Here is a 15,495-nt window from a genome sequence, read left to right on the forward strand (position 1 = left end):
CCAAAGGTCACACGCTCGTGGACCGTGGACCCAATTTCAGCCAAAATGTGTTTTACTTGGCTTGCATCTGTTTTGTTTTGTTTTGTTTTTAACTTTGGTATCAGTATAAAGGTAACGCAGTCCACTTCAGTCACAAGGACTATCTCTCTGGCCCGTGTGGGCGTTTGAGTTAGCTGTCCCTGGATGGAGAGTTAAAGATCGTCACAGCCACACCACCAGGAGCCCCAAAGAAGACTCTAGAGTCAAATGCTAGGGATGTATTGAGGATAGTTGTTCCCAAACCTGGCTGAAATCAGAATCACCCGGGGAGTGTATGAGACGCAGACTCCAGGCACCCCTCAGACCCTGGAATCCCGCCCTCCGTAGTTTTTGGCACCGGATGTAAATTTTTTCCCCCAAGATTCTCCCCAAATGCTTATGCATTGCAGGTGGGAAGGTGTGTCGAATCAAGCTCTGCAGACGCGAATTCGGCTGTACCTGTCAAAATTATAAATGCACCGATCTCTTGACCCAGCAGTTCCACTTCTGGGAATCCATCTTCCAGACCAGCGCTCCTTAAACTTTAATGCGCATGCCAATCCCCTGGGCATCTTTTTAAAATGCAGTTCCTGATCCAGGAGGTCTGGGGTGGGGCCTCTGATGCTGTGCTTCTAACGAAGCTCCCGTTTGATGCCCAGCTGCTAGTCCTGGGACATTTTGAGTAGCCAGGCTCTACCTCTCCCCACAAACATGCCCAGAGATTACATACAGGATGACTCACTGTACCATAGTGTGTCATTGCAACATTGGAAATAACCTAAGTGTTCATCAACAGGGGACCAGTCAAATAGGTGCACGTCTGCCACAGACCACTACACAGCTTTGAAAATATCAAGGCAGCTCGTTATGTACTGGTATGGAATTCTCTCCAGGACATATTATTAAACAAAAGAAGCAAGGAGCATAACGGTGAGTGGAGTGGGCAACTATTTTTATAAAGGGTGTTGGGGGGAATGCTTACGTTCATATTGAATTGCAGAAGCACAGAATAGCCTGGCAGGAGAAACTGAGAACTGAGTGCCTCTAGAGAGGGGAAGTGAGTGGATGGAGAGGCAGGTGACATTTTGCCATACCCATTTGAATTTTGAACTATGTGACTTTAACACCTGTTCAAAAAATAAATTAAAAATTTAAATTATAATGATGCATAAATAAAAAGACTCACCACATGCTTCTAATGCTCAGACATGGATTTAGACAGAAAAGCTGAGCTGCATGCTCCAGGCTGGGTCACCTCCTACCTCAGTACACCGTATCCATATGTAGACACACACACACACATTGGCATACAGCTTCGAGGACGGTCCGCGTGGCGTGTTGGCAAGCGTGCTGGGTTTAAACTCCGCAAACCTCGGTTGCATCCCGGTTCCACCAGACGAGTAACATAGAGCAAGACATTCAGCCTCAATGAGCCCCATTTCATGAGGATGATCTAAACAACCCCGGCTGCCCTGTAGACCTTGGGTGGTAGGAAATGCATCACAGACTGTCCAGTGTACACGTGGACCTCGATGCTGAGCAAGGGGCTCCCAGCCTGGTCTCCACAGGGTCTCATGCACACCTCCCAGGGCACCACGCAAGGTGGAAACTCAATACCTTGACCTTTGCAGTCAGGCAGCTGCTCCAAGCAACCCCTGGCAGTGCTAACCTCCAACTCTCCTCCCACCGTCTGGTCCAGCTGCCAGACTGAGTCACACGCAGGCCGAGGGACAGGCACATGACCTGTGCATGGGGCTGGTGTGAGTGTGGTGGTTGGAGAAGGGTGGGAAAGGCTGTAAGAGGCTGTCACTCCCCTCAGTGGAAAATGTCCTGCCAGAGGAGGAGATCTAAGCCTGCCTCTAGTCTGGAACTCAGCTGGCTGCCTGGCTTTCTAGCAGAACTTCTCCTCCAGGAAGCCCACCGGGTATGTGTGCATGTGTGTGTGCCATGTATATGAGACGGAAAGAGAAAAAAGTGTACAAGGGGATGATAATAAAAATAACAAATACTGAGCGCTTACCATGTGCCACTCTCTGTCCTAAGCATCTCGCAGATGAAACTCAGTGAATCTTCATTGACACGAGCATCATCATCCTCATCCCCATCTTCCAGATGAGAAGACTGAGGCACAGCGCAGGTAATTAATTTACCCAAGGTCACAGAGCCTGGATTCAGAGACAGGCAGTCTGACCCAGCGCCCCAACCCTGAACCTTTCCTTCCGTGAAGGAGTTTTCCGGAGGTCACTTACGTTGGCATCTGGCGGTCTGACCGTGGGCATATTGACCCCATGCTTCGAGTTACAGAGCCTCAGTTTCCCCACCTGTAAAGCGAGGATCATCCTAGCAGTACCCTCCTTTCAGGGCTGTTTTGAGGCTCACTAATGAGGCGTTGAAAGCCCTGTTGACTCCCGTGAAGACCATCACTGTTAATCTGATTATCACGCCCGTCATCACCCAGGACTATTGAACAAGGTTCAGAAAACCCCAGTCCTGAGCAAGAAGGAGTCAAATCTCTCTTTTTAGCAGTTTGCGCATATCGCTCATCTGCAACATGTAACCTAAATATCTTGCCCTTTTCCTGTTTCCGTCAACCCCTGTTAGAAGTCAGACAGGGCTGGTATAGAAAACGTGCAGATCTTGCTCACGATTAAAACCACTCTTTCTTTTAAAGACACCAAGAATCTTGATTTCTGCTGAGAGAGTCTCACAAAAGAGAAACCCACACGGGGCCCTACCTCCAGCCTGGTGGCAGAGGCACAGATGAAATTTGTCTTTCCAGGTCACTTCCATTTCTGCGTCCCTGGAAGGTTAATTCAATTCAACAGTTATTTAGTAAGCATTTACGCTATTCGAGGCCCCTGCTGGGGACTGGGAAGATGGCACTGAACAAGACAGACAAAAATCCCCATCTCATGGAGCTGACATTCTAGAGGAGGAAACAGACAATGAACAAGTGAAGAGATCATCTCATGCCAAATGTCAAGAAACGCCATGAAGAAAAATAAAACAGAGTAAGGGCATGGAGAGAGATGGGAGTAGGGGGCTGTTATTTTGAACAAGGTGATCAGAGAAAGCTTCTTGGAAACATTTGAGTGGAGAGCTAATGAAGTGAGGGTAGCCGGGGGAAAGAATATTTCAGGGTGAGGGAGTGAGTGGCATGTACAAAGGCCCTGAGGCAGAATGAGGGAGAGAATGGTAGGAAATTGTTCAGGCAGGCAGGTAAGTCTTGCTTCTCTCCTCCGTTCTTCTCTGCCAAACTGGGATGAAGACAGCAGCTTGCTGCCCCACCTCCATCCCGGAGCCTGCTAGGAGATAATGGAGGGGAAAGTGCTTTGAGAGGGAGAGCAGGGACCGATTAAGTGTTATTAATGGACACGCTGGACAAGGCCCATGCCAGGGGCACTTTGGGACAACGTGGTTTCTCCTCCCTCCTGGCAAGGCTGTGTTATCCTAAATACCAGCACCAGGAGAGTCCAAGTTCAAATATTTCCACTCTCTCATTTGAGGGATGGAAAAAGTAGGGCCCAGAGAGGGAAGGAGACCTGCCCAAGGTCACATAGCAAGTTCCTGCCAGAGCCCCAAATTGCAGGATTCGGCTCAAGAGTAACTAATATTGAACCATCTCCCTCTCAGGCAAAGATGAGAGTAAACAAAATCAATATTCTTATCGCCTTAAGAAGTCGTTGCTTCCTCAGAGAAGGAGGTGAGACTATTTGCTGAGGAGTTGGCTGGGGGAAGTCACACTTTGCAAAGCAAACAAGATGTGTTAAATGAGCAGTTTCTCCCACAGGCTGGTCTCTTTGCTCTCAGCAAGTGACTTCTCATTTGTGCTTTTCAAAACATCCCCCTAATTTTCTTAGATCCTTGTAGTCCGTGCTGAGCGAGAGTCAGAGAAGATTCTGGGCTCTTTGTCCCCTTTCCACAGATGAGGAAACTGAGGCCCAGAGTAGGGAAATAGCTCACGTGAGGCCGTACAGCAGAGTTATTTTTTCGGTCAACAGATAGCCATGACAATGGACTGGGAAAATGGCAGGGAGCAGGCCACCCAGAAAATAACGTAATGAACAAGGTCATTTCAGAGAATTCCAAGAGCTCCGGGTGGAATCCACAGAGGGACTGGTAGGACCAATTCACTGTGGTCAGAGAAGGGCCCAGGGGAGGTGACATGTGCGTGGAGCCCATAGCTTGAGAAGTAACCAGCCACGTCCAGAGCTAGGCAGAAGAGGGCTCCAGGCCAGGGGACAAGCGTGGTGTTGCAGGAACAGGAAGGAAAGGCCACAGGGAGAGAAGGGGAGATAAGACCAGAGAGGTGGGGCAGGGCCTTGCTGGAGCGGGGCCTTAAAACCCAGATCTCCTTCTTCGGAACCGAGGCTCGCTCTTTCACGAGTCCCTCTGGCCCTCTGCACACCCTGGGCTTCCTCAGCCGACCCAGGAAGTTCCTGGTGTCCTCTCTGCATGGACCTCTGGTACCATCTTGCCCGCTCGGCCCTGATTCCCACGAGCTCACGCAGCATCAGCCGCCTTTCTCTCACACACAGGCAGACGTTCACCTCTGGTTTCTCAAGTTCACACTCTGGGAGCCTCACACCAGTGGAGGAATTTGCGTCTCCCTCCTCCCCTGGAGCAGCAGGAGTTGGAATGGGGGTAGGGAAGAAGAGAGAGAGCAGAGAAGAGCTTCAGGAGTGAACTGCCTGCAAGCTAGGTGGAAAGGCAGAGGGAACACAGGCCGGACCTGGTGAGGGGGACAGGCTCCCAGGGACCAGAGCTGTCTCCTCTGGCCTCACTCCTGGTGTTAGGAGGTGGCAGACAGGATCCCAGAATGAGGCAGGCCAAAAATAGCCAAGTAGCAGGGACAGCCTCTAGGAGACCCTGGACGGGAAGGGGCCATCAGACCTCCAGAACCCTTCCTTGGTGTCATCGTTCGTTGACGTACGCAGCTGTAGTCGTTCTTTTTAATTGAGATGTAATTGACATATTTCATTAGTTTCAGGTACAACACAACGATTCGATATTTGTAAATCTTGAGAAACGATCGCCACGGTAAGTCTAGTTAGCTTCCGTCACCATGCATAGTTACAAATTTTTTTTCTTGTGATCAGAACTTTTAGCATCTCCTCTCTTAGCATCTTTCCAATACACGATATAGCATTATTAACTACAGTCACCACGCCATCTATTACACCCCCAGGACTTAATTATTTTATATCTGGAAGTTTGTACCTTTTGACCTCCTTCACCCATTTCCCACCCCCGACTCTGGCAACCTCAAGTCTTCTTAATATTAATAACAATAGTTCAGATTTATTGAGCGCACACTGTATGCTGTGTATGGTACTGAGTACTTTACAGTCTCACTCACAAAAGCACCTATGTCAGACGGGAAGAAAGAGATTCTCGGAAAACTTGGTGATTATCACGGATTTCAGGGGGCCAGCTGGATCAAAACAACTACAAAGCTGGTCACCTAACACCCCTCCCCCCTCCCCAGGAGACACCCCCTGGAAGGCCCTCCCGCGGGCCTGTTCCGGAGCCACCCTTCAGGAGGACCTTCCAGACAGAAACCAAGATGCCCGCTTCACCCCCTGTTAGGACGGCTGCTGTCAGAAAACCAGAAAATAACAAGTATTGGGGAGGATGTGGAGAAACTGGGACCTCTGTGCTCTGTTGCTGGGAATGTAATGGTGCAGCCACTGGAAAACAGTATGACATTTCCCCTAAAAATTAAAAATGGAATTACCGTATAATCCAGCAATTCCACTGTGGGTATACACCCCAAAGAAGTGAAAGCAGGGGCTCAGCCAGTTATTTATACACCTTTGTTCACAGCAGCGCTGTTCACAACGGCCAAAAGGTAGAAGCAACCCAGGTGCCCATCGACTGATGAGTGGATAAATACAACGTGGTATAAGCATACGACAGAATATCATTCAGCCTTAAAAAGGAAGGAAATTCTGACACAAGCTACAATGTGAATGAACCTTGAGGACATTATGCTGAGTGAAACAAGCCAGTCTCAAAAGGATCAATACTGTATGATTCCACTTATGTGAGGCCCCTCGAGCAGCCAAATGCACAGAGACAGAAAGTTGAAGGGTGGCTGCCAGCGGCTGGGGAGAGAGGGGAGTGGGAGTTATTATTTCATGGGCACGGAGTTCCAGTTTTGCCAGCTGAAAAGAGTTCTGGAGACGGATGGTGGGGATGGTTGCACAGCAAAATGAATGTATTTAATAGCACCGAACTGTGCACTTAACAATGGTTAAGATATTAGGTGTATTTTGCCACGATTAAAAATTGAAAACAAAAAAAGGAAAAGATGCCCCTGCCTCTTCTCTGGGGCCCAGAAAGGAGGTCTCATTTAATGACAGGAAGGACCCCCAGCAGTCCTGGGGCCCCGTCCACTTCCCTCTGGACATTAACAGTCTGAGGCAGGCCTCTGTGACCCTAAGAGAAGCCATCTGAGACTTTAGTGTTGCCCTTTGGCCCCAGAACAGCATCTCAATGAAAGGACGTTGAGAGAAATAGAGTTGGAGTTCTCATATTGTCTTTGGGTGACCTTGGACAATTCACTGTATCTCCTTGGGCCTCAGTTTCCTCATCTTACCAAGTGAGGGGGTTGGACTTCAGAAGTTGCCCAGGAATCCTGTCTGGCTCCCAGAAGTGTCTTGTCTGTCTGTAATAAGATTTAAAATTGGGACGGTCAGCCACCCAGGGCTCTGTTCCTCCGTGGTCACCACCGTTGAAGGTGGCCCCCCTGGATGGAGCCAGCGCTGCCCAGTTCATGGGCCTGACCCTCCCTGCCAGGGCCCCGGAGGTGCTTGAGTTTGCAAAGCCTGGACAAGAGGACACCAAGGAGCCTCTGACTTCAGTGATGGCTTCGTTAGGCTTTCCGAGTGAAGATTTCTTCGAAAACACAGCTCTGGGGTTTCTGACCATGGGACGCATTGTCTCTGGGACCTCTCCTTTCTCGTCCTAACGTCAGCATTCTGCAGACCAGTTCCCTAACTAGGGGGACACCACAGCAGGGTCTCACACCCCCCACTGCCATCTCACGATTGGACGTCACACTTCCATGTCCTGAGATTCCCAGCAGGGAGGGAAGAAGCCCCCACACACTTCACTTGAGGGGCTTTCAGACAGCAACGTCCCTTCCACTGTCCATCTCAAAGCCTATAGAAAGCAAAAAAATAAGAGCCAAAAATACTCATTAAGGTCTTTTGATTCAAACAAGAGAAACAGAGCTGACACCGTCACCCTTGTCTTCTTCCTCACCGTATTGGAGTACTAACAATGGCTGACTTTAATTGAGCAATGACTGTGTGCCAGGCTTTCTTCTAAGTGCTTTGCATATTGTTTCCTTTGTACCCCACAGCAATCAGAAGAGGTAGGCGCTATTATAACCCCATTTTACAGAAGATGCCACTGAGGCAGAACCCCCGTGGGGGCCGTGAGGAGGCCTGGGGCAGACTTCAGCTCTTTCGCCTCTTGTGATGTGACCTTGGACAAGTCACTTCTTCTCTCCAGGCCTCAGTTTTCTCATCAGTGAAATCTCCAAGTTGACCAAGGTCATCATCACGGTCTGAACGTTTTATTATTCCTTGAACACATTTCCTGAAAATCAAAGCATAATGAAAAGAGTGAATTGGAAACTACGCTTGTGAGTGTAGGGCGTGTGTGTACATGTGTGCGCACGCATGCATGTGTGCGTTTTAAAAGCCAGTTAGTCGACAATCCTTTGCATTCTTCCTTCTAAACCTGGGCCTGGCCGAACGGCTCCCGCACAGAAGGGCCGCTGAGCCATCAACAAGGAGGCACCACAGGATCCACCGTCAGCGTTCACGAGCACTGCCACGGCGTGGGCCTCAAAAGCATGCTGCTGGGACACACAAAGAGATCCAGAAACGTGCCATGAAGGAGACGGCAACTCCAGATGTGATCAAGCTGCAGGGACAAGCAATGTCCCCCATCGGATCCGTGTGCGGCTGTTGGAGAAACATGAGGAGAACTCACCATGCAAGCTCTCTACACTGGCCACCTGTGTCCCGTCACCACCTCCAAAAGTGTGCCGTCAACGTGGATGAGAACAAACTGCTGACTCTCAAGTAGAGTTATAAAACCGCCCAAAAAACGCTAATTAATCAAACTTCTAAAACTGAGCCTAAAATTTTTTTTAACTTAGTAGACATTTTAAAGCAGTTTTACGTTTACAGAAAAATTTGAGGGGAAAGTACAGAGAGTTCCCCTGTACCCTCTCACCCCCCGCCCAAGTTCCCCCTGTTATTGGCATCTGGCGTTGGTGTGGCACCTTTATTACAATGGATGAGCCAATGTTGATACGTCATCATCAACTAAACCCATCGTTTACGTTAGGGTTCACTCTGCGCCGTCTATCCTGTGGGTTTGGACAAATGCATAACGACACGTATTTGCCATTGCAGTACCATCCACTGGTACTCACTGCCCCAAAATGCTCTGTGCCCTGCCTATGCGTCCCTCCCTCCCCCCAAACCCCTGGCAGCCACCGATCTTTTCACCGTCACCATAATCATATAGCTGTCCCAGAATGTCATCTGGTTGGAATCGCACAGTATGTCGCCTTTTCCGATTGGCTTGTTTCGCTCAGTGACGTGCACTTCTGGTTCCTGCACGTCTTTTCGTGGATTAACAGCTCATTTCTTTTTAGTGCTGAATAATATTCCGTTGTCTGGATGGACCAGTTTGTTCGTCCATTCAGCTCCTGAAGGACGTCTTGGTTGCTTCCAAGTTTTGGCAATTATGAATAAGAGTTTATACATTTTTTTATAATTTTTTCTTCCAATTGCAAAAGCAATGACACACGATCACTGTAGATCAGGAACGCACAGACAAGCGCAGGGAACGAAATAAAAATCTCCCATTTTATGAATAAAGAAACTGAGGCTCTGGGAGGGGAAGTAAAATGTTCATTTATTCATTCCTCCAGTGAATATTTACGGAGGACCTACTATGTGCAGTCTGTGTGCTGGAGTAGAGGACATTGCTGGGAACAAGGGAGACAAGGTCTCCACCCTCTTGGAGTTGACATTCTAGGTAGACAATGACCGACTTTCTTTGTTCCAGGCATTGTTCCAGAATCTCTGTGTGCATCAAGGCAGCTAACCTTCACAGGCACATGAGGAAGTAAGACTCGTTATCCCATTCACAGATGGGAAAGCTGGGGTCCAGAGAGGTCAAATCACTAACCTAAGGGCACAGAGCTCGAAGGTGGCGGAAGCAGGGTTTGAGCCCAGGTCATGGGGCTCCGAGTCTGTGAGTTTACCCTGCTTTAAAATAAGGGGAAGTCATTTCAGCCTGAGAGTTGGGGGCAGAGCCCAGGCTGAACCCCGGTCTTCAGTTTCTGGGCTCCTTTGTGCTAGGGACCCTCTGCCTTTCAGGGTTCTGAGAAGCCAAACTCCTTTGTTCTTCGTGGCTTCTTGGCCTGGTCCCTGGGGGCTGCGGGGAAGGCCCTGGCGCTCACAGCCTGGCCTCCTGGCTGGCCAGAGCTCCCGAATGCAATCACATCCCCTTTATTTTTAAGCCATTAAGTCCCTGATGACAAACGCCGTTCTTTGGATGAGCAGGCCGACCTGACCGGGAGAGCAGAGTCGCTGGGTATGGAAAAACGATCTGGAAGCCACACGCCTCAGCGGGTGTTTGTGACCATCAGGCAGGGAGGGCAGCCTCGCCCCACTCTGCTTCCCTCGGGGCAGTTCACAGTCAGCAGCTGCAAAAGCTGACAGTTTCTAGGACTGTGCTGGTGAGGCGCTGGGCGAACAGGGGCTCTCATACAGCGCTGGTGAGAGAAAGCCGTTGTAGCTGCTTTGGAAACAGTTGACACCAACCACCCAACTTTAAAGGAATCTGACCCAGCGATTCAGGGTCTGAGAGTCCATCCTACAGCTGTCCTCACTTGTGCGTAAAACGGCCTGTGCATAGGGCCGGCCCAGTGGCCGAGTGCTTAAGTTGGCGCGCTCTGCTTCAGCGGCCTGGGATTTCACTGGTTCAGATCCTGGGCGTGGACATGGCGCTGCTCATCAGGCCACGCTGAGGCAGCGTCCCACATGCCACAACTAGAAGAACCCACAACTAAAAAATATACAACTATGTACCGGGGGGATTTGGGGGAGGAAAAAGCAGGAAAAAAATTAAAACAAACAAACAAACAAACAAAAAACGGCCTGTGCACGAGGCACTACACTATGGCAGTTTGTAGGGAAAGGACTGGAGCGACCCCAGCCTGCTCCTGTCCTCTAAATAGGTCTCTGGTTAAATAAATAAGGTCCACGGTTGCAAAGAAATGCTACGCTCTTGTTCAAAGAAAAAGGCAGCTCTCGTGTACTGGACTGAGCCCTCTTCAAGACAGACCATTAAGGGGGAAAAGCAAGGCTCCGAAGCTTTCACGCTGTCTCAATTGTAACAAAAAGAGGGGGCACCTACGTCTGCAGAGGTGCTGAATCGAGAAAGAGGGCAGGGACCTGGGCCAGCACCCCAGCTCTGACCCTCCCTTGTGTGTAATGAAGAGCAAAGTACTCCACCTCCCTGTGCCTCAGTTTCCTCACTGTATAATTGGGTCCTGAGCCGGACTTGTTGGAAGGATTAAATAAAGCAATCAACATAAGGGGCCCTACTCAGCGCCTAGGACATAGGAATTGGTCAAGAAAGAAGCTGGAATAATAATTATCGTTATGCACAAACTCTCTCTGGAGGGGGGCACAAGAAACCGGGTAACAGGCTGCTTCTGGCAACTGGGAGAATGAGGGGTGGGAGGGAGGGCAACTGACCTTTCCATGGATGCCCTTATTATAAGCATCTGATTTTTTCTTACCTTGTGCATGTATCACACACATGTTTAAAGAATATTCTTTAAAATAGAGGAGCAGGGCAAAGTGAAAATGAGAATGAATAGGTGAGGCGTGTTCAGATGATTTTCCAGCTGGATTTTCCGAGCTAACAGCAACTTGGGTCCTATGGTTCAAGGCCTTGCTGCTCGAGGACATCGCCCGGGAGCTTGCTGGACATGCGGGACCTCAGCCCTACCCCAGACCCGCTGAACCAGCAGCTGTGTCTTAACAACACGTCCAGGTGCATCACACGCGTGTGCAAGTTTGAGAGGCGATGGTTCTAGGATTGCAGTCCTGGAGGCTGCCAAAGGCCAGAAGACAAGTGTTTTTCAGTTTCGTGAGTCAGCCCAGCACAGGATGAATGGAAGGAGTTGCCCCTCCCTTGGGGCTGGGGGGGAGGGGAGAGAACAGCAAGAATTAGGAACTCTGCTTGCTCTCTCCCCACAAGAGGTTGTAGCACGTGAGATGCGAGGCATGTGGCTTTTAGCAGCTCCCCACTTAGGGTTTAAAATAACTTTCTGGTTCAAAAAAAAAAAAGAAAGAAAGGAAGAAAGAGAAGGGAACCTCCCAGTGCAGCCCACACAGCCTCAACATGAAAGGAAGGCCTCTGCTCCCCCCATCCCGGCCCCCAGCCCACTTCATCTCTCTTTGGAGACAGTGACAGAAATGCTCAAGCAGAAATCGAGTGGGAGATACTTAGAGCCGAAGGGCTTCTGAGATAATCCACTCCAAGCTTCTCCTTTAGCAAACAGGAGACCTAGAGGCTCAGAGAGGGGAAGCGGTTTGTCCAAGGCCACATAGCAAATTAGGGGCAGAAGCAGTTCCGGAATCATAGAGGCGAGAGAGGCCTTGAAACCCCCTGCTCCAGAGTTACAAACTCGAGGGCCTCACAGGTAATGGCTATAAGAGAAGATCGGTCCCTTCAACCCACGGGCAGAGCAGGCACGTGAGCCAGGCTGGGCCGACAAGAACTGGTTCTGGAACTTTTCTTGGTACTGGGAGCCATCTTTGCATCTACCCAGGTACAGAGCCTGCCACGTTTTTATTTTAATTGTAGTGAAATATGCATAACGTAAAATTTACCATCTTCGCTGTTTTTAAGTGCAGTTTGGTAGGGTTAAGTACATTCACATTGTTGTGCCATGAGCCTACCACTTTCGATAGAAACACGGGCATAAGAAGTGTTTCACTTTTCTCTTAGTTCTCGTCTAAGAAGAACTACAGGGAGCAAAATCATGAATGGCAACAGACACCAGGTGGCAGGGTCAGGGAGACAACAGGGAGGTCGGGAGGGTGAGGTCTGTGGCAAACTGGAGTGCATGCACCCCATCTGAGAGGCAGCCACTAGTCAGCGCCAGCTGACTCTTGCCTACAGGAATGCTAGATCAACTATATATGAAAATAGCTGATGTTTCAAACTTTTTTTCAAATTCGAAACATTTTGAAAAGGTAAATAAAAAGTCTCCCTCCCACTCTAGTCCTTTGCTCTCATAGGTATTATTATTGATTTTTTTATGAATAAAGTTTCTTTATAATTATACAAGCAAATAGTAACATATACATACATATATATTTTTCTTTATACAAAAGAGGGTATAATAAACACTTTGTTTCACACCTGGCTCTTTTATGTAACAATATATCCTAGAGGACTTCCCTTATCAGCACCGAGACAGTGTCCTCAGCTTTTTTCCAGCTGCATAGTATTCCATCATACGGAATTCCCTACTGACAGGCACTGGGCTGTTTTTCAAACTGTTGCATGATAAACAATGCTTCCTGAATAACCTCTGACATAATATCATTTTTCACGTGTGCGAGTGTATCTGTGGGATAAATTCCAAAAAGTGGAATTTCTCTATGTGCATTTTTAATATTTAATGAATTTACTAAATTATCCCCCTCATAGTGGTTGTACCAAGATCCACTCCCGCCAGTCGTGGATAAGTGAATATTTCCTCACAGACACCTAATTGTTTTAATGTTGCTAAATGAACTAAAATGAAACAAAATGAAAACAATGTGCCATCCAAACAAACATGGCTGTGGGCCACATTGGCCCCAACTTTACCAACTCCAACCTTTCAAAGCCCAGAAATGTTGATTGACTTGCCTCAGGTTGCACAGCAAATGAACTGCAGAGTCAGAACTCAAATTTCGACAGCCCAATGTCTATGCCAACTTGGGGGACCCCTCAGCTTTGGTGGTAAGAACCTGGGGCTTCTGCAGAGTGACCTGGAGCCTTTGTCAATTCAAGGAGTTGAAAAAGTCCTGCTTATTTGCAGACGGGGACGATGGATGGAGCAGCCCTCACACCCAACAAGTGCCCTCCCCTCAGATACACCAGTCAGCTCTGGATGGGTAGCAAGCAACTGCAAACTTTTATGTAATTCTGTTCCTTGACCTGAAATCCTTCACCACATGCTCGAGGAAGCCTCTTACTGCAGAAGAGAGGCTGCGACTAAAACCCAGCAAGCAGCTTGGGATCCAGACAGACCTGAGCCCCAATTCTGGCTCAGCCTCTTGCAAGCTGCTTGATTTTGGATGATTGTCCCTTGTAAGCTTCCGTTTCTTCAACTATCATATGGCGATAATAATAGTCCCCACGTCGGGTTATCCTTGGTAACCACAGTGGACACAAAATAAGTACCTTAAACATTAAAATGAGGCCCAGCTCACCAAGATGCTCAGGCTGCAAGAGGCTCGAAGGAACAGGCCCTGAGTGAGAGAACAGAGGAGAAGCTTCCTTTGTAGTTTTATTGTGTTTATGCTACTAGATTGTAAACTCCTTGAAGGCAGGCACCATCTCGAGCCGGTAAGACGGCCATGGGACTCAGTAAATGTTTTTTGTTTTTTTTTTTTTATAAATTTTTTTTTTTAAAGATTTTTATTTTTTTCCTTTTTCTCCCCAAAGCCCCCTAGTACACAGTTGTGTAGTCTTCGTTGTGGGTCCTTCTAGTTGTGGCATGTGGGACGCTGCCTCAGCGTGGCTTGATGAGCAGTGCCATGTCCGCGCCCAGGAGTCGAACCAACGAAACACTGGGCCGCCTGCAGCGGAGCGCACGAACCTAACCACTCGGCCACGGGGCCAGCCCCAGGACTCAGTAAATGTTTTGCAAGACAGAATGAAATAAGCGGTGGGTGCAAAGCACCGTGGGGAAGGGCACCCCACTCCAACGGGGGCCTGGGAGGGCTTCTGGAGGCTTGCAAACCAGCCCTCGACGGAGGATTCGGGGGTGGAAGGGGATCCGGTGGTTACTGAACAGCTATTTGCTTAGCACTCTGTTTCCTGATTTTATTTTTTTCTACTTAGTTTTCTTCTCTTTTAAAAGTAACGCAAGTGTATCAGTCAGCTTTTGCTGCAGACTAAACTCTCATTTATTTCTGGCCCCCGCATCTATGGATTTTCCAAGGAGGCACACTGTTGATCTCATGACCTCAGCGGGGCCTCTGGACAGCGGGTTTGGTTCAGATCCGCCCCATACGTCACGCACCTGGGGAGGAGGAGCGGGCTACCCAGCATATGTTCTTTCCATGGTGCAACACGGCAGCACAGGGGACTCCCCAGCACCTTCAAGCCTTTGTTTGTATCACGTCCGCTAATAGCCCATTGGCCAACGCCAGTCACACGGCCAAGGCCAAAGACCGGAGATGGAGATGTACGTCTGTTCCCCGGAAGTCGAGGGGGAGAGGGTGCATATTTGCTCAGACCTGGCCTACTCCACTGCACCCAGTGATACGTGAGCCCAGTCTCCTCAAAAATTCAAACGAGAAAGTCGAAAAGCCTGACAAGGGAAGAAAACGCTTCACCATCCCCCCCACGTGGCCGTCTCCCCGCCGGGCGTGCCCGCTCCATCGGTTCGCTTGAGTCTCCTCACACTGTTTCCCACGCTTTCACACACACACACACGAAGGTTTTTATTTTACACAATGAGATCGTACTACACGGATTTTCCCATGACGACTATATAAGCGTCAAATCATTTAACTGTTACAGTGACCCCATGATTAGGCTTTTTCAGTTTCCGTCGTAGAAACGAGGCATCCGAGGTTAAGATGCTGACCCAAGATGACCCGCCCTTTAAATGGCTGAATCAGGATTCAAACCCAGGACTTCCCAACAATTCTTTCGGTTACAATGAGTCTGACTCTGTAGAAGGGGGATGGCATTGTACCACCAAACTTGTTGTCACCAGCCCACTATGCCTGTCCTACGGGACCACAGAGAGGGAGGTGTGTGTGTTTACATGTGTGTGAGAGAGGGAGCAGGTGAGTTTTCTGAAAAGGAGAAGGCAGTGGTCGCTACGACCAGATTTCAGTTAGGGGCTTAGAGAGACACAACGTACAGGAGAAAAGACCCTCACGTTCAAGTCGCTGGTAATGAAGCCAAAGAAACAAGGATCCTCTCAGGCAGTTTACCAACCTGGCCGGATGCGCTAGTTGAAGTGCTGGACGCCTGCAGGAAGTGTTATTATCTGTCAGTCTCCGAGCTGAACACTGAAGGCGAGCTCGGCCTGGGGCTGACGTCCCTGCCCAGCCTCGGGGGAGGACACGGGCCGTACCCAGTTCCTAGAAAAGGGTAGGATTGAGAAAAAGGAGAAAGAAAGAACGTACTCTCAGC

The 15,495-nt window shown here is 49.1% G+C and overlaps 1 long non-coding RNA gene across 1 annotated transcript; it reads left to right on the top strand.

Annotated features, from left to right (window-relative positions):
- The first annotated feature begins 1,743 nt into the window (after positions 1 to 1,743).
- LOC103544440 (uncharacterized) lies at positions 1,744 to 8,167 on the top strand. Its single transcript, XR_543153.2, has 4 exons — positions 1,744 to 1,942; positions 2,062 to 2,155; positions 5,003 to 5,058; positions 5,507 to 8,167. It is a non-coding gene; the product is annotated as an uncharacterized lncRNA (long non-coding RNA).
- The last annotated feature ends 7,328 nt before the right edge of the window (positions 8,168 to 15,495 follow it).

Source organism: Equus przewalskii, chromosome 21 (genome assembly GCF_037783145.1).
Source record: "Equus przewalskii isolate Varuska chromosome 21, EquPr2, whole genome shotgun sequence".
Taxonomy (NCBI): domain Eukaryota; kingdom Metazoa; phylum Chordata; class Mammalia; order Perissodactyla; family Equidae; genus Equus; species Equus przewalskii.